This window comes from Telopea speciosissima, unplaced genomic scaffold, assembly GCF_018873765.1.
Source record: "Telopea speciosissima isolate NSW1024214 ecotype Mountain lineage unplaced genomic scaffold, Tspe_v1 Tspe_v1.0085, whole genome shotgun sequence".
Taxonomy (NCBI): domain Eukaryota; kingdom Viridiplantae; phylum Streptophyta; class Magnoliopsida; order Proteales; family Proteaceae; genus Telopea; species Telopea speciosissima.
In genome coordinates, this window is record NW_025317421.1 from 8999 (window position 1) to 28268 (window position 19270).

Consider the following 19270-nt stretch of genomic DNA (forward strand, 5'->3'; position numbering starts at 1 on the left):
ACTATTTAATCCAAAGTTCAGACCTCTTTTTTTTTTTTGAATCGAGGTTATGGGATTCCAAATGATTTGAGTAGAATGTAGGGTTTTAGGTGATCTCGACATCATGCCGTGAAAACCAATGAGGCTATGACTTGTATCGGGATTTTAAATTCCGGTCTATCGACATAGTCCTCATGTTGGTCCCCCACCCCAATTCGGATCACTTGAGACCCTACTTAGGAATCGTTCGGGTCGTGAGTGTCCAAGTATTGGCCCAATGACCAATCGTGGATTTAGAGCGTGTGTGTGAGAGAGAGAGAGAGAGAGAGAGAGAGAGAGAGAGAGAGAGGGTCCATCCAGTGACCATGCGTTGAAGCACCAAGTATTTTGGGATCCCTTGGGATGTAGTTACACGCTCTTTGAGGCGGGAGTTGGGCTAGCCCGTCATCTAGCCTGCGGATGTTTAGTAATTCTTTTGTCTTTTACTTGACATGATTAGAATAAATAGATTTGCTTTCATTGTGTGAACTCCATGCATGCTATGTCTAGTCAAGTTAGAATAATTTAGCCATATGTTATTGTGATTAGACTGTATATATATTCATCCTTTTTATTTTAATTGTTTATTATGTCAATGTAATCATTTTAAATACCCTAGGGTAGAATGATATAGGAACTTGGTGTAGGATTGTCCAGTCTGTATTATGTTTCCTTATTCTATTGTCCAATTCCTTAGATATTTGTTGCTCTAGGAGTGATACTAAGTTACTAACAGCTAACAAACATTGAAAGGAATCCAAGTAAGAAGATTGTTATGTCGCCGAAGACAAAGGGAAGATGTAATGTCTGGAAATAAGGAATAACTGAGGGCATTCTGAAGACAAGCATAGATAAACATGGACATGGAGATTCTGATTCAGTAATCTTTTCATGACTGTGAAACTAGTTTGAGTTTGTTTCAGAGGGTAGAAAAGAGATGCACTTTTCACAGTGCAGCATTCCGCATTGGCTGGATTAATTGGATTATCAATTCATATATTAATTTTTCTTTATTGCAGCCTGTATATCAGAAAAATGGTACTATTATCTTCCGTACAAGCATCCAGAAGGCAATTACAGCTGAGCAAAGTAAAATACCACCTTCATGCATAATACATCCTTATTTATTATAGATTTATTTGATTCAATGTGATTCCATAACTTGATCTCTCCCAATAGGGAGTATATATACACAGTATAAAGAATAAGATCCTAGCTGTTCTAATCTAGGAATGAAATACAATGTGGTTACAACCAAATATTGTGTTACCCTATGCAAAGAGATTGTGCTTCACAAGGTAAGATTTTATGATCACATGTGTACAGCTGAGAAAGGAAAGGATAACTGTCCGATATCTCTCAATACACCCCCTCAAGGTGGAGAATCGGTGGGTCGAATCTTCAGCTTGTCCCGCAAGAAGGTGAAGCGCGTCGAAGCAAGTGGTTTAGTCAGCGTATCTGCTAGCTGATCATGTGTGGAAATGAACTGCACCTCCAGTTGCTTCTGTGAAACTCGATCTCTCACAAAGTCGAAATCGATTTCCACGTGCTGGGTATGCGCGTGAAAAATTGGGTTAGCAGACAAATAAGTCGCACCGATATTATCACACCTCAAAATTGGTGGGCCGGCCAAGGGATAACCAATTTCACGCATTAGAGACTCCAACCACACTAGTTTGGCCGATGCATCTGCCAGGGCCTTATATTCAGCTTCTGTGCTTGAATGGGCCACAGTTCTTTGTTTTCTAGAGGTCCATGAAATCAGATTGGGCCCAAGAAAAACAGCATATCCACCTGTGGATTTGCGATCTACACTGTCACCAGCCCAATCAGCATCGGAGAATGCCTAAAGAAATCTTTGGGAAGAACGTTCAATGAGAAGACCATGAGACTGTGTGCTACGTAGGTAGCAAAGTATCCTTTTAACAAGCTGCCAGTGGTCCTCCGTTGGAGCATGCATATATTGACAAGCCTTGTTAACTGAAAAAACTGACATCAGGTCGAGTCAATGTCACATACTGCAGGGCCCCAACAACTGACCGATATTTAGTAGGGTCGGACATAGGAGCACCCCCTGTATCAGATGGTGTAGCTGTGGTGGCCATGGGTGTTTTGACCGGTTTGCACTCAATCATGCCAGTTCTTTTTAGTAAATCAGAAATATACCGAGACTGAGTCAGTACAATTCCACGAGAATGTTTAACCACCTCAATACCCAAGAAAAAGTGTAAGGGGCCCAGATCCTTGATTGTAAACTCGTTGGAGAGCTGATTCATAATAGAGGCAATCATGGCAATGTCATTGCCTGTGATTATTATGTCATCGACATAAATGAGAATATAGCATGTGTGACCACCTGTGTGGCGGATAAAAGGCGAGTTGTCTGTCTTGGACCCATGAAAACCAATAGCACAAAGGAAGACAGACAGGCGGGCAAACCAAGCTCGGGGCGCTTGTTTCAATCCATACAGCGCCTTATGCAACTTGCAGACCGAGTTGGGTTGAGATTGATCAACAAAACCCAGAGGCTGAGTCATGTAGACTTCGTCAGATAAAACACCATGTAAAAAAGCGTTGCTTACATCAAGTTGTCTCATGGACCAGTCTTGGGACACAACTATTGAGAGGACCAGTCTTATTGTGGTGGAGTCTTATTGTGGTGGGGTTGATGACTGGGCTGAAAGTCTCACCATAATCAAGCCCGTGCTGCTGATGAAACCCTTTGGCAACCAAGCACGCTTTGTAGCTCTCAAGGGACCCATCGGCTTTCCTTTTGATCCGATACACCCACTTGCAACCAATAATATTCATACCTGGTGTCTTTGGAACAAGGGACCACGTCCCGTTCCGAATCAGAGCATTAAATTCCTCTGTCATAGCAACCCGCCATCCAGTGTTATATTTGCCTGCGAAAAACAAGTTGGTTCAGAAGTAACAATCATTGCATTTAATGCATGGGGCCTGGGTCGTAGTTGCATGGGATGTTGGGATGGCAGGGTGTTAGTCGAGTTGGGAATGGTGTTGGGTGGGTAGAATTCATGGAGGGGACGGGTTCGAAGAGGTGGTGAGTCTTGAGAAGGGCCATCTGGTTGTGGAATGATGGATGGTGGGCTAGGTTCGGCTGGTGGACTTGGAGCCACAGGTGAACCGGTTATAGGGGTGGTACCCCCCACTGGTGATGGTGGTGCCCGATTTTGCACCGTTGGTAATGGTTCGGTCATGGGAAGGGAAGGAACCCGAAGAGGGGCAGAAGCCCATGGAGAAGATGCAATGGGCATGGAAGGTGGTGGTCCTAAGATAGAAGCAGAGAAAGGAAAATTTTCTTCATCAAAATGAACATGCCATGCAATAACAATCCGTTTTGTGGAAAGATTTAGACAACGATACCCAAAATGTGAGGGACTATAGCCTAGGAACACACATGGAGAAGATCTAAAATCCATCTTATGTTGATTAAAGGGTTGCAAAAATAGAAAACAGAGACAGCCAAAAACTTTTAAAAAGGAATAATCAGGATGTCGATGAAAAACCAATTGGTATGGAGAAACCCCAAGAGAGATCGATGTTGGCATTCGATTAATTAAGTATACAGTTGTGTCAAAAGCACAATGCCAATAGGTCTTAGGGACTGACCCATGAGCCAAAAGTGAGAGTCATGTTTCAGCAATGTGTCTATGACACCGTTCAACAGAACCCTGCTGCTTATGAGTATGTGGGGCAGAGAGACGATGAGAAATTCCAAATTTTGAAAAATAAGCCGGTAAAGTTCTATACCCTCCACCCATATCAGTTTGTATTGATTTAATTTTCCTATCAAATAATCGTTCAACATGTGCTTGAAATTTAAGAAAAACATAAAAAACATCCGATTTACGTACTAAGGGATAAAACCATATGAACTTAGTGTTATCGTCTACGAAAATCACATAAAACCTATGGCCATCAATAGAAACCATGGGGGGAGGACCCCAAACGTCTCTAAAAATTAATTCTAATGGAAATAAACTTTTATGATGCGTAGGAGACAAAGATAAACGGCTGGCCTTGCCTAAATGATAGGTCTTACAAATATTAAAGCGTGATGAAGAAGATAATAAATTATTTGTTTTTAACATAAGACGTAGAAGTTGCTCGTGTGGGTGTCCTAGGCGACAATGCCAAACATTAAGGGAACTACGAACGGCATGGTGAGCAGTGGGAGAACTTGAAGGAGGGCGAAGCTCGTATAGACCACCTTTACTCGGACCGGAAAGAAGAGTTGACTTGGTGACCTGATCCTTCACAAGAAAGTGAGAAGGGTGAAATTCAAAAAATACATCATTGTCACGACAAAACTTATGAACAGAGAGAAGAGATTTAGATATGGAGGGAACATTAAGAACATTTTGCAAAGTAAATAAGCGAGAAGTATTGGAAGGCAATAAAGAAGAACCTATATGAGAAATTGTTAAACCATTACCATTACCAACATGCAATTGGTCCTGACCATTATACTCATCATAATGCGATAGAGAATATATATCAGGCGTGACGTGATGGCTAGCACCAGTGTCAGGGTACCAAGGGAGAGGGGAAGGCGATGGGTTAGGCAAACTATAGTTACTTTTTACAAACTGTGGTTACTTAACCAAACCGACAAACTAGAGTAACAAACCCGACATACCATAGTTACTTTTTGACAAAACAAATAAGAAACTGCTGAGTGGTTAGTCAGTGTCGAAGTCGGTGTGGTTGGTGTAGGGGATGAACAGGTCGAGGGCATGATCAACCTCAAATTCCAAATGTTCGCTTATGATGCGATGAATGACTGGATGCTGCAGCTCATTGTTGACTTCCCAAGCCGTGCTGGTACTGTGGAGGAGACAGGCTGGCAGAGTGGCCGGATCAACGTTATTGTGAGCACACATGGTTGTCATGAAGGCATACCATCGTTCTTTGTGAGCATCAGACTCATCACGATGGATGAAGGTATCCTGGGAACTAGTCTCATGGAAGGAGAAAGTAGGATCATAGGCAATGAGATTGTGATCCAAGATAGGAGGAGTAACCAGATGGTGGTGAATGAAGTCAGGAGGACGATGGAAGATGTATGTGACGAAGGGAAGGTCATCAAGGGCTGAGAGGATATTGATCCAGTGAGGTATGGGAGCAAAGAGGCGGAGAAAATGGGCTAAGCATTGGGGCCTTTGAAGACGGAAATAGGCAGTACCTGTGGGATTGGAGAAAATGGTGGAAACGGTGCTGAGGTAATGGTAGAGGGTGTGGCGGTTGAAGGTTAGTGCTACCTTGTGAACAGCCAGAAGATGCCAGAAAAAGACAACACATTCGCTATCAAAAAGAGCTGGATTGATAGAAAAGGGGGTAAGGAAAGGAAAATCTGGGTGGCAGGTAACTCAATCAAACTGGAGTCCACTTGTGTGAACGATGGAGAAGAGGACAGACTGATAGGTGGAGATGCTATTAGCCTTTAGAGTGCGGAGAGAAATATTGCTAAAAAGAGAGGCTGGGAGAGTGGGCAGAAGTTCAAGCAAAAGGTCAGGTGGTTCTGGTGGGTTGGAGGAGGAAGAAGCTCCTGGGGTTAGGGGCATGCAGAAAACAGGGATAGTGGAGGACACTGGTGGTTTAGTCCTGGAGAGGAAATTTGCGAGGACGTTGTCCTTGCCTTTGATGTGCTTCACCTTGAAAGACCATTGGGAGAACCATTGTGCCCAACGGAGCAACTGAGATTCAGGGAGTTGCTTCTGTTTAAACTGTATCATTCTTGGGAAAGCTGTCATATCCATTTCCACCTGGAAGGTGTGACCGATGAGGAAGAATTGGAACTTTTCAATTCCACGGCAAACTGCAAGGATCTCTTTGAAAGTAGAATGGTAATGTTGTTCAGATGGCTTGAACATACCACTACGGTATCCACAAATACGACGTTTCTTGTCAGAGGATTCTTCAAGTAGAACCGCACCCCATTGGGTGTCGCTTGCATCAGATTGCAGAATACGGAGGCCAGAAAAGGGAATCTGCACTGTTGGGAGTGACTGAGCAAGAGCCTTTAAAGATTGGACTGCCTTGGTATGAACAGAGGACCAGGATGGAGCATCCTTTTGAGTAGGCGGTGAAGATGACTTGTGAACCGGATCTGATGAGGTAAAAACTCAGTCATATAATTGATGATGCCGAGGAACTGTTGTAATTGCTGCCGAGTGAATGGACCATCTGAGAATTCAAGCAGGGAACGGCCAATATGTGGCTAAAGCTGGAAACTGCCTTTGGAGATGGTGACACCGAGAAAATCAATTGTAGAGACTGCTACTTCCATTTTTGTTGGGGAGAGCATAACACCATGAGCCATAGTGACATCAAGGAACTTCTGGAGAAGGAGAGCATGGGCGTCTTCTGTCTCAGAAAAGAGAAGAATATCATCGATGTAGATAAGAGCATTCTCCTGTAGTGAGGCATAAACTTGAAGCATTGCTTGCTGAAATAATGAGGGAGCAACTTTTAGACCAAAGGGGAGAACTGTCCATTGAAAATGTCCACCGGGAATGTAGAAACCTGTCTTGGCACGGACATCAGGATGGATACCAAGTTGCCAAAAACCTGCCTTCAAATCAAACTTGCTGAAGATCATAGCCTTGGAAAGCTGAAGTAGGAGAGCCGGCCGAGTAGGTAATGGAAACTTATCATCGGCCAGAAATGCATTGAGGGGCTGATAATTGATCACCAGGCGAAGCTTGCTGCATTTCTGTTCAGCGCGCTTGTTGACATAGAAAGCCTCACAAGCCCAAGGGGAAGATGTCTTCTCTATGAGGTTTTGGGCCTGCAAGAGAGCCACTTCTTGGCGAGCATTGGCAAGATGTTCTGGCTTTATCCCAGAATGGTTGGCTTTGGTAGGATTTATATCCTCATTCTTCTTAAAAGGGAGACGGATGAAGTACTTCGGGTTCTGCTAGAGGGGATGATCACACTTAGAGAGAAACTCAGAGTGTGTGTCAGCACTGCAGCGAGTGAGAAGTCGCTGCTTGATATCTGCAATAGGAGTGATTAGTAACAACTTGGAAACAGTAGTCCAGGGGAGAAAATTCTTTTTATGACTGAGGCCATGTATACTCCATCGGAGATGGGGGAGACGGCAAAGTAAATCAAAACCAATGAGGGCATCTCGACCAGGAAGGGAAGATCCTAAAACAGTATGGCTGAGGGTAAGAGAGGGAAAAATCCAAAAATGAACAGGACCTTTGGAAATAAGGTCAACAGAGAACGTTTGTCCATCAGCAGCAGTGAAGAACTGTTTATGGGGCTTCCAGAATTCAGGAGGTAGGACATGGGGGGCTAGGATAGTTGTAGAACAACTTGTATCAAAATATCCAATGACCTTTATAGGCCGATCCCATGTGGTAGGGGAGATGTAAAGAGGTGCCTGGGGTAAGGGTGTTTTGGTAATTGGTAAAATGGGTTGGTACTCAGACGAGGAGAAAGGAGCTGGAGGAAACACTGGGTAGATGGGGTCAAATCCATCGGACTCGGATTCGGGTGAAGAGGTATTGGGAGAGTCATCCCAATTTTTAAGGGCAAACAGTAAGTCTGGGGAAAAATCATCATCGACGGAGTAGAGTGATTCAACATCAACTGCCGGATCATCTGTGACAGAAAACTGGGCAAGCATATGCATCAGCTTGGCCTGTTTTGCTTTGTCAGGACAATTCTTTGCAAAGTGTCCAATCTTTCCACAGGCATAACACTTAGTGGAAGTTTTCTGTCTGAATTTCTTCCTCTTGAAGAATTTGTAGGGTTGCTGTCTAGACTGATGCTTAGACTGATGATGGTTGGATTGGTACCGTCGTTTGGAACGATAAGACTTGTGTGCTCTAGATGAATACTTGTCAGGGTGAGAGCTGACCTTGGAGAAATGGGATTTCTTCTTAGAAGGACAGGAACAGGCTGTGTCCTTGCACTTGATCTTGAGGTAAGACGTGCCACAGGTGTCAGTAAGCTTGTGTGTAGTCTTTTCCCACTGTTTGAAGAACAGTTGCTGATCGTAGAGCTTTTGCAGTGCACTGAGGATCTCTTGGTAGAGACGACCAACAGGAGCTTGGTCAATACGGAGGCCAAGTTGCTGTAAGGATTTAATAGCATCTTTTCCCAGAGGTTCTGGAAAAGAGTTGAGGAAGACCTGCTTCATGTTAGGGTCATCAAGGCCACCAAGGATATAAAAGCGGTCAAGCATACGAGTGTAATGCTTGGCAAGATCAACCTTCTGAAAAGAGCAACACTTCATCTGGAAGTATTCTTCACGAGCCTTGATTCGATTGTTCTCAATGGGACCAATCATTTCATTATACAACTGTGCTATGAAGACATCAATGGGAATCTGTGTCCACTGGAGCTGACGATAACCACCAAGGGCCATAAACCATTCTCGCAAAGTACCATGGGTACGGGCAAGAAACTTAGTGAGGATAGTGTTGTCTGTTGCACCGGCAATCAACATTTCGGCAGTAAGCCAAGCATGAAATTATGAGATACGCTCAGGCCATTTGTGGAACGGGAGACCGTCAAAGGTGAACAACTGCTTGGGATCCTGATTTGCAAAAGGGTGAAGATCAACCCTAGGAGGAAACGGCTGATGTGGCTGTTGCCGTTGTTGTTGTTCCTGAGGGGCAGTATCAACTTCACTGTCACTACTATGGATGATTGGTTCAGTAGCAGCCCGAGTAGCATTTGGCGCCAGAGGGGGATTCGTCTGATAGATAGGCAAAGGACTCTGGGAACTCTGAGAGTCGGTATCCGTGAAGCAGGTAACAGAGGCTACCTGAGAGAGAGATAACACAGGTATAGGCCTGGGGGAATCCAAGGTTAACTGGGTGAGGAAAGTGCTGAGAGCATTAGGGTTCTCAGGGATGGGAACCACAGTGTATGCTGAATCAGAAGAGGATGATTTTGAGATTGGGGGAACCCAAGGGACAAATCCGGGGGGTCCTGAAGGATGATCAGGAAGTGGTTGAAAAGTGGGTTGGACCATAGGTCTAGGAACTGAAAGAGGAGCAGGACAAAATACTGGTTGGGGAGACACAGTATGCGATGGATGAGACTGTTTTGGTTTGGAGGATTTGGCTTTTAAAGTGACCAAATTTCTCTGGTGGTCCTGTAATTCCTTGAACATGGCGGTAGGAAAACTATGTGGAGCCGAATGGTCATGATAAACGGGGGTGGTGAAGGAATCGGAGAATAAGGGGTAATTATAGGAAGGAGGACTGGATGGGAATGAAGGTTGTGGAACCTGGGCCAGTCGAAGCTGTTCTTCTAAGTGCTTCTTTTCTTTCTCTCGTCCAGCAATAAGGAGAGAAGCATAAGAGGAATCTTTCACCGTCATAGCAATAGTCATGAGTTCCTGGTGGAGGGATTCAATCCGTGTTTTCAGATAACGGATGTCAGCCTCATCTTGTTGAAGAGCAAGAGTGTGGTGCTCTTGATATGAGAGCAGTTTGTTCAGGTACTGATTTTGAACCTGCCAGTTTAGCTGGGCTTCAACAGTGGAGTTTGAAGCCATCTGTCCCAAGTTGTCGAGAACATTAGGGGGAGCTACCTTCCACTTGTGGCGACGACGATCAGCATCCTCATAATCAACAGTAGGAGGAAAGTTCCTGCTGATCCCTTCGGAACCAGAAGCCATGAAGCAGGGGATAGGTTGTTGAACCTGAGTGTGCCAAAGCATCAAAGGAGGTGCTTCTGGGGGAGAAGGCGGCGTCGGTGGTAGATCTGGCTTGCATCGCGGAGAAATAGGAGATGGCGGAGATAGAGGCTGTGGTGGTGAACAACAGCTAAGTGAACATGGTTTGCCAGAGCCGTAGTCCACGATAAACTGGTACCGTCCACGATCTTCGCCAAGGGGGTCAACATTAGGACATCCCGCCTGATAACGGAGCCATAATGGATCTGGTTGGTGCTTCTTCTTCATTGGTTTAGGAGCCGGAGTTGGATCAGGTGGAGGATCATCAAGATCGTCGACGTGATCAAACCATGCCGAAGAAGAGTGAGAGATCATAGTACACATATCTGCAGGTCTAGGATATGTGACCAGTGTACGGCCATCTTCAAGAGGTTTGTAGACAAGATTAGTAGCCGTCAGAGGTGGAGTGGGAGCCAAAATATTATGAGTAGACTCGTATGCCGTGATCCATGATTCAGGGATGAGCTTAAGAAGAGCCACTCGATCGATCTGTCGAGGAACATGGGTGATAGTAGGAATCCGATCCTCGCCGATCTGAACGAAGAGAGCCGCATCGTTACTGGAGAATCCAGTGTTGAGGTTCATGGCATGATTCTGAAGTCTGTAACATATAGGCCGAATGGGTAGGATAAGTGTAGTTGGCCGCAGGAATGAGTGAGTAAGAGGGCTGATGTGTAGGTGCAAATGCAGGCTGTTGACGATAATTACACCGATCAGTAGAGTGGTTTGTTCGCCAGCAAATAGAACACCAAAAACGACCAGGTTGGGTATTTGGGAATCCACGACCGCGACCACCATGGCCCCTCCCTCCCCTACCACCACGACCACCACGTTGAGAGGGTGATGAGCCGTGAGGGCCAGGAGAGGAGGAGCGTTGCACAGTGTTTGCCAATGGAGAGGATCTGCTAGTGGTAGAGTCAGGCACCGTAGATTTGTTCAGAGATGTGCCATGCAAAAACTCATCATATGATATTGGATCGGTCCTTGTTAACAGAGATGAGACCATAGCCTAAAACTCAGGCTTAAGTCCCTTATAAATGTGTAGATTGAAAGTGCTGGATCGAAGAGAGTGATCGGCTGCATTCAACTCGGCTGCAATAGACTTGGCCCGTTGTAAAAACTGAGACACAGGTTCATCAGGATTCTGTTTAATCTCCTGGAGTGCCATGGTAAGAGACATAATATGGCTTTCTGATGGAGAAGAAAAGGCTGTAGTGAGAGTTTGCCATATTTCTTGACTGGTGTGTTTGCCAAGAATGAGTGGAAAGACCTCCTCAGATAGGGAGGCTATGAGAAAGCTGCGGATCATGGAGTCCTGGCGTCACTAGGTTGCTATTGTAGAGACTTCTATAGGACACGGAATAGTGCCATCTAGGTAACCAAACAAGTCCTGCCCATTGAGAAAGGGCTAAATCTGAGTTTGCCAAAAGAGAAAATGTTTAGAATTAAGTTTTAGAGAAATGTAGTGATGGGCATTATGAAAGGATGGAGCAAAACCGGTAGTAAGAGAAGAGGAAGTTTCAGCCGTGGAGAGAGGACTGGATGAACCGTCCCCCATTGAGAAAAAAAATGAGAAGAGAAGGAGGGGGGGGGGGGAGGGAGAACTCGATGGAGTTTTTAGGCTCTTGATACCAAATTAGATTCAATGTGATTCGATAACTTGATCTCTCCCAATAGGGAGTATATATACATAGTATAAAGAATAAGATCCTAGCTGTTCTAATCTAGGAATGAAATACAATGTAGTTACAACCAAATATTGTGTTACCCTATGCAAAGGGATTGTGCGTCAATTAAATATTGTGTTACCCTATGCAAAGAGATTGTGCATCACAAGGGTAAGATTTTATGATCACATGTGTACAGCTGAGAAAGGAAAGGATAATTGTCCGATATCTCTCAATAAGATTATTTCAAAATTTTGGTTTTCTTTCTTAATACATTGTTGATTTTACTGTGCAAGACAGCTTGATTTGGCCAAGACTAACCTGCAAAAGTTGAGTGCAGCTTAATTTCATTATTTTTTTATTTTTGTTTATTTTTGTTTTTGGAGGGGGGGTGCTAATAGAGTGATTATTTGGCTTTGTTGTAATTCATATTGAAATGGGAATAGTTGCAGACTTGCAGTAGACTCAACAATGCTTAATATCTACCTGCTGTGAATGGATACATACTTCTAAGGCCATTAACCCCCCACCCTCTCTCAAGGACCATGGATGTTGGGATTGGGATCAGACTTGCCGGGTTTAAGCCTATTGAGAGAAAGATCATAGAAGATCTTACCTTCCTTTCTCGGTTTATTATCACATGTGATATACATGTGATATGGATCCATTTAACTATGGCAACTCAATATCAATCGGTTTGTATCACCCAATATTGGGTTTCCTATTCTTGGAGATCTAGAATCTCACATTATGTATCTTGTATATATATCCCTTTGGGATCATTTATTAATTTAAAAAGGATTACCATTCACTCTATTATGGTATCAAGAGCTAAAATAGCTCCACCGAACTCCTCATAATTTTTTTTTTCCTTTCTCTTCTCTTCTTCTTCATGGCGGGCGAGCTCAGTCTGGCTTCAGTCACCAACCCCATTGCTACGGCCGAGACTACCATTCCTCTTTTGCCTTCCACTCCTTCTTTAAACCATGCCCATCACTATATTTCTCTAAAACTCACTTCTAAAAATTATATTTTCTGGCAAACTCAAGTCGAACCATTCTTCGGTGGTCAAGACTTATTTGGACATGTTGATGGCTCCACTCCATGCCCAGAAGACCCCATTGCAGCCGCTGCTTGGCGCCGTTAGGATTCCTCAATCTGCAGTATGCTTGTCTCCTCTCTCTCTGAAGAGGTGTTTCCCCTTATTGTTGGCAAGCGGACTAGTCGAGAGATTTGGCAAACATTATCTACGGCTTTCTCCTCTCCTTCAGAGAGCCGATTGATGTCTTTGAACATGGTTGATGAGCACATTTATGTGTGAAATCTTGGGGCCATAAAACATGCATTTTTATACTTAGAACGGAGCTACTCGAGGTTTTTGTTTGTGTTTTCAGGTTTTAAGTGAATTCTTGTGAAAATGGAGCAAATGATGCTAAAGAGCCGTTTTTAAGCTATTTAGTGGTGTTTAGTAGTAGTCGGAAGTATCCAGGAGTCGAGAAAATCAAGTTTGGATTGAGCACTAAAAGAATCACGCCAATTAGTCAAATTTGAACATTATTACAATGGACCCCTTAGCATAACTTTGAGGTGTTAATAGTATGGATACGTAGCCCATTGAGTCAACTTCGTAACGGTTTAAACGGCACTTGATTCCGAGTTGAAATGAAGAAGTTACTGCCGTTTCTGTAACGACGCGTGAAAATGGCATGCAGGGGTTTATTTATAATTATCGAAAATCGACCGGGGGTAAAGTAAAGCAGAAGTTTGGATTTGAGGGGCTTTAACATAATTATCAGAAGTTATCTTTTCTGTTAGCCGAAAGATTCCATTTGGAAGGCTCTAGAGCAGTCGAACTTCAACTTGAGATATCTTGTGCTCCCGAGCTCCAAATTGGACGAAATTTGAGTCTATTTTGGGTGATTTTTCGCAAGGAATGCAACAGTGAGGCCTATATAAGCATCCCATCCTCCACGTTTTTTTAAGGACAAAATGGGCATTTTATTTATTGTGAGTGGAATCCTAGTCATCCCCCTTACTCTCTCTCTCCTCCAACTTTTCAAGGGCACTTTTAGAATTGTATTATGGATAGATTTCTTTTGAAAAATATTCTCTCATCCATGGAAGGTTGAAAAGTCAAAGATATCTTGTTCTCATTGCTTGAAGAAGACACCTACAAAGATAAGGAAGCACAAGTTTAGAATTAGAAGGTTTCGTTTTGAAAAATAGAAGGTTTATGTAACTAGGATTCTTATCTCTCTTAGTTTCTATTTTTTCTATTTTTCTTGGGGATCAAGTCTTATTGTAAAGGAAGGAGAATGGAATATTTCTCCTACCTCTTCTCTCTTCTCTCTTCTCCTCTCCCCTTCTCCCTATAAATACCCATAGCCTTAGGCTTGTAAACTTGTTCAATTATTTGTGAAATTTCTTCTTCTCTTCTTATAGTTTTTGGCTTTCTAAGTTCTAGTTTGATTTCATACTTTCAATTCCATGGTTGTAATGCTTTTGATTCATGCTTTAATTTTATGTCTTCAATTTGGTTGTAATAATTTAATTCTAGTTTAGTTTTAAAGCTTTCTAGTCTAGGCTTCTAATTCTAATGAGAAGAGTTAGAGACTTGGGAGACGAAGCCATGCAAGAATTAATCAAGTGTTCAAGCTTCATCAAATTACATTCATGCAAGGCCTAGTTAATTCATGCACTTTCAACTTTGGTAGAAGGAAGTATCAAGTTCTTATTTTTATTTTTATGTTCTTCTTTTTTTTAACCTCTTAATTCTCCTAGTTTCTAATTTCTTCTTCTTATTCTCTACCTCTTTCTTCTTCTATTATTTTTATTTTATTAGTATTCTCATCCCCTCCATTCCATCCATTGTAGTAGAATTCTCATTTTTCACTTTCTATTTTATTTCTCATTCTCTACCTCTCTAATTCAATCATGCTTTTAGGATTTTTATTCTTTTTATTCATTATTATCATTATGCATTATGTTAGGATTTTAATTTAATTATTTTTATTTTAATTTTAGATTTGGTAGCACAATTTCAAGTGTGAGAAGCAAACAATTTCAATCCGGTTCAAGATCCTTTGGGTTTTATGTGGTTGTGATGTGTGACTGTAATTTATTCCTTCCAATCCGCGTTAGTATTGATAGGTTAGATGCTTGTGTGTTAGGACACCAATTTAATTCGTTAGATACGTAATTTCGCTAGATGCTTGTGAGTTAGGATGCGTTAGTTTAATTATCATTAGTTTAATCTAACACTTTAATTAATTTGGTTCACTTTGCATTGCTTTTAAGTGAGTAAAATAGAGTGGCGTACATCTCCTTGAGTTTGACCCGTGGCTACGATTGTTTCGTACGCTTGCGGTTATTATTTCTTGCAAACAAGTTTTTGGCGCCGTTGCTGGGGAGATTATTGTCCACTTTATTTTTCTGATTTTTAAGTAATTTGGAGTGCTTAGTTTCTTCTCTTTTCCTTTTCTTCTAAAAAAAAAAAAAAGAAATCAGTTTTTGAAAACCACATCTTGTTTCTCTTTTGCTTCAAAGACTGTGCACCCAATCTAAAGTCCTTCATATGCCCAAACCCAGCCTATCTTGGTGTCCCTCATAGGATTTGGTTACCTATGACACTACATCTTGACTTGGTTGGGTGCATTGGCATGTGACTTATCTTTGGAAGTGACCAACTTTGATAATAGGAAAGTGACATAGTGTGTTTTTGTTAGTGATTTTTTATAGTCCTTTTATTTTTCTTTAAATCCAAAAAAAAAAAAAAATTTTAGGGAGACCTCAATTTTGGATAGGTGGTTAGTTTATGCATGTCTAGAATAATGGGATGTGCACCTTCACCTATGACTTTGGGGGAAAGGTGGAAACAGGCGAAGGCAGCCATGACATTGGGGGAAAGGTTTAAACAGGCTAGGGCAACCAAAAGTAGTGAGTTAGAAAACCACTTTGCATCACTGATGAGCACATTTATGTGTTAAATTATTCCATTTAATTTTGCATTTTATCTGCTTAGAATGGAGCTATTCGGGTATTTTTTGTCTTTTTCAAGGTACAGGGGTATTCTTGGCACATTGGAAGAAATGGAGAAAAAATGCATTTTCGAAACCTAAATAAAGAAAACCAAGTTGGAGGAGTTCCATGCTACACAAGCCCGGCCCAATGAAGACCTCTTGTATTAGAAGTTTCACTGAAGATCCAAGGGCATTATCGTAATTTGGCAAGGAGGAGATTTTTCAAGAAAAGTCGATATTGGACTCATTGCATTAGTAAAATTAAATGGTTACCATTTAATTCTTGGGTCGAGTCAATTCGGTTCAAGGAAGGAGGGATTATAGCCAAAAAATGGATTATGGCAAAGTTGGAAAGGGAAGAAAGAAAACCTAATTTCTTATTTCTCTCACAGAAATCAAAGTTAGAAAGAGAAGAAAGAAAACCTAATTTCTTATTTCTCTCACAGAAACCTCTCTCTCTCCCTTTTAGTTCAAAATCCAAAACCTATTCTATCTTCCTTTTTATCTTTTTTCTAAGTCATCCCATTAGATATCCCCATCTCTCACGTATCTCTCTCTCTCTTTCTAGTTTCCTAAACCAAAACCTATTCTATCTTTTTAGGTTGTTTTATTTTTAAAACCCATATGACCTCTTCCTATTAAGGGAAACGGATGGATTCAAAGAGGAGTTTAGAATTTCAGTTATGAAACCCCCAAGAGCACAAAGGAGAAGTAAGAAGGGAGATTGATATACCTCTCTTCCCATCTCTCCCATCTCCTAATTCCTCTCCACTACCTCTTCCCTCTCTCACACATGCTGTCCACTAATCTCCTCCCCATTTCTTCACAAAGATATAATCTCCTAACTCCTCTCTAACTCTCTAAATCCCTCACGGATTCCCATCTCTCTCATTCTCTCTACCACTCATGCTTTCTTTTTCTTTTTTTTTTTATTATTAAATTTCTTTTTAAAACAATAACTATAAAAACCCCACGGATAGATTAGGGGTTCCATTCCATCCCATTCCCATAGTAGCAGTCGTGCCCTCTTCTCTTCTTATTCTCTCTAGTTTTCCATTTTTTTCTTTTGTTATTATTGTTTTTGGATTTTGGTTCGGCAAGGGGAGGAGGATCACCGTTCCAGCAGCTTCAACGCCATCGATCATCGTCACCATTGTTGCCATTTGTCTCTTAGCACCAAGATAGTCCATACCTAGGAGAAACCCTACATTCTGTGGTATTATTAGGCCTATGGTTATAATAAACCGAAGCATGCAACCAAATTGAATAGCTACCCATTGGGGATTCGAACCTTAAAGATAGTTTTCTCCCATATTTGCATATCGTTGTTAACTTAGATTTGTTTCTTTTGTTCTTAATTTAAAAATCAGATTTAATGCATTTTAATTTTCATCACTTTCATCTAATCATTGCAGTAGTTTAGCCTTCCAGTTCCCCGTAGATCAACCCCTTACTTGCCACTTGCTAGATTAATTTAGGGTTTTATTTTTGACCGGTTAACGACACGATCAAATTTTGGCGCCGTTGCCGGGGAATCGAAGCACGGTTGCTAAGATTGATTGAGTTGTTTTGTGTTACTTTGTTTTAGCTTTAATTTCATAATTCCAGAATTTTTTTATTTATTTTTAAGTACTTTATTAGGTTAATTTGAGTATACCTAACGTTCTCTTTGTTTATGCAGGAAGCCGAGTAGATCAGGGAGGACAAGCTGTCCATTTGGTTTAGTTTTTAATTCCTAGATTTTATGTAATTAGGGTTATTTTATGTAATTTTTTTTTAATTCCAGCATTAGATTGGGTGTTTAGGTTTAATTTTAATTCCCCCAGCCCCTTAAGATCATATGTGTAACCGTTCATCGGGGGCATCATGTGGAATTGCGCAATCGCCAACACCAGGTAAGTATTTTTGTTAGTTTTAAATTAGTTAATTTTTTTTTTTACTTTTTAGTTCTGATTTTTTTTTTTTTTTTGAGTTTTCTTTTATTTAGTTATTACGTTTTAATTTCTGTTTAATTAGCACGTTCAACTTGTGTTGTGTTCGATGTTCTTTGCACCCCAACATGACTGCCATTGACCTAGAAATAGAGCGATCTATGGCTAGACCTAGGGATAAGGATAATAATAATAACATGGGTGACGGAAATCAGCCAGGAAGGCCGCTGAGTGAGCACTTCACTCTAACTGCCTATACCCCTGCATCTTGTATTCAGCTGCCTGCCATTCAGGCCGCTCAATATGAGATCAAGTCCAACATCATACAAATGTTATCATCCTATTATGGACTTGCTAATGAGGAGCCTTACAAGCATCTTGATGAGTTCTTAAAGGTGTGCTCTACAGTCAAAATCCAAAACCTCTCTGAAGATGCCCTAAAGTTACTCCTATTCCCATTCTCCTTAAAGGACAAAGCCAAACACTGACTTCATTCGCTAGATTCGGTTAGGATTTCTACATGGGCGAGGATACAGCAGGAATTTTTGAAAAAATTCTTCCCCATTGGCCGAACTAATAGCCTCAGAAGGGCCATTACTAGTTTCTCCCAATTAGAGGGCGAACAATTTCATGAAGCATGGAAGAGACTCAGGGTATTACTTAGAAAGTGCCTCCACCACGCTGTCCCGAAATGGCAGTTAGCCTAGTATTTTTATGATGAACTCCATGACCGATATAGGCAGATGGTGGACTCCTCTTGTGGTGGAACATTTATGCACAAGAATGAGACGGAAGCATGGGATCTCTTTGAAACCCTTAGTGAGAATTCCCAACATCATACTTCAACCTCTCGGACTGAGATTCCACACATAGGGCAACCAAAGAAGGGTGGTCTCTATGAGATCAACCCAACTATAGAGATGACTGCTAAGGTTGACATGCTGTCTAAGAAATTGGACTATCTGATGTCTGTAGGACAACATTCTAAGTCCCCTGTCCCAATGAGTTTTCCTAATCAGACTGAAGCATGTACCTTATGTGCTAGCCCTAGTCACTATGTGATGAACTGCCCTTCGGCTGCACAATACCTTGAGTTTGTTCAGGAACAGGTGCAAATGGCTCAAAGTTTTCCTACACCGGATAATGATCTCTTTTCCAATACTTATAACCCGGGATGGCAAAATCACCCAAACTTTTCATGGAGAAACTCAGTACCTAATAACCCTTCAAACCCACCATATAGGCCACCATTTAATGTTCAAACCAATGCCTATATGGGTGGACAACCACCATATCCTTAACCCCAACAGAATCAATCCTTTGAGGAAAAGGTGCTAAAAGCATTAAATGGACTCGAGCAGAACACACAACTGTTTCACTCACATACTCAGTCCATTAATAAGCTAGAGAACCAATTGGGTTAGCTAGCCGATGCTAAGTAGGAGGGAAGCTGACCAATTGCCAAGTCAGCCAATAGGTAACCCAAATAGTCAAACGGGTGGAGGGAAAGAGCAAGTCCAGTCGGTCACAATTCTAAGGAGCGGCACAAGGGCGGAAAAACCTGATGCACCCTTAGCCACTGATGGCACGCTGCCCACTAGTTCTCAAGGTTAGGGAGAGACTGAGTCAACCTGAGAGAAATCCGGTGGTGATGTAGACACACATGATTCCATTATTGAAACACCACCTATGAAACCCATTCATCAGTTTCCAAGGAAGGGGTTGCACATTCCTATTGTGGAGGGACCATCACCTGATTCTTATATTCCAAAGGTCCCTTTTCCCCAAGCCCTTCGGACACCATCTTACCCCATTCAAGGTAAATAGGGTGAAAAGATGCAAGAGATGATCGACTTGTTCCAACAAGTTCACATCAATCTCCCCCTCTTGGATGCTATCAAGCAAGTTCCT

The 19270-nt window shown here is 42.0% G+C and overlaps 1 non-coding gene across 1 annotated transcript; it reads right to left on the bottom strand.

The window, feature by feature from the left end:
- Window positions 1-17937: 17937 nt before the first annotated feature.
- LOC122647599 lies at window positions 17938-18044 on the bottom strand. Its single transcript, XR_006330933.1, has one exon. It is a non-coding gene; the product is annotated as a small nucleolar RNA R71 (small nucleolar RNA).
- Window positions 18045-19270: the final 1226 nt, after the last annotated feature.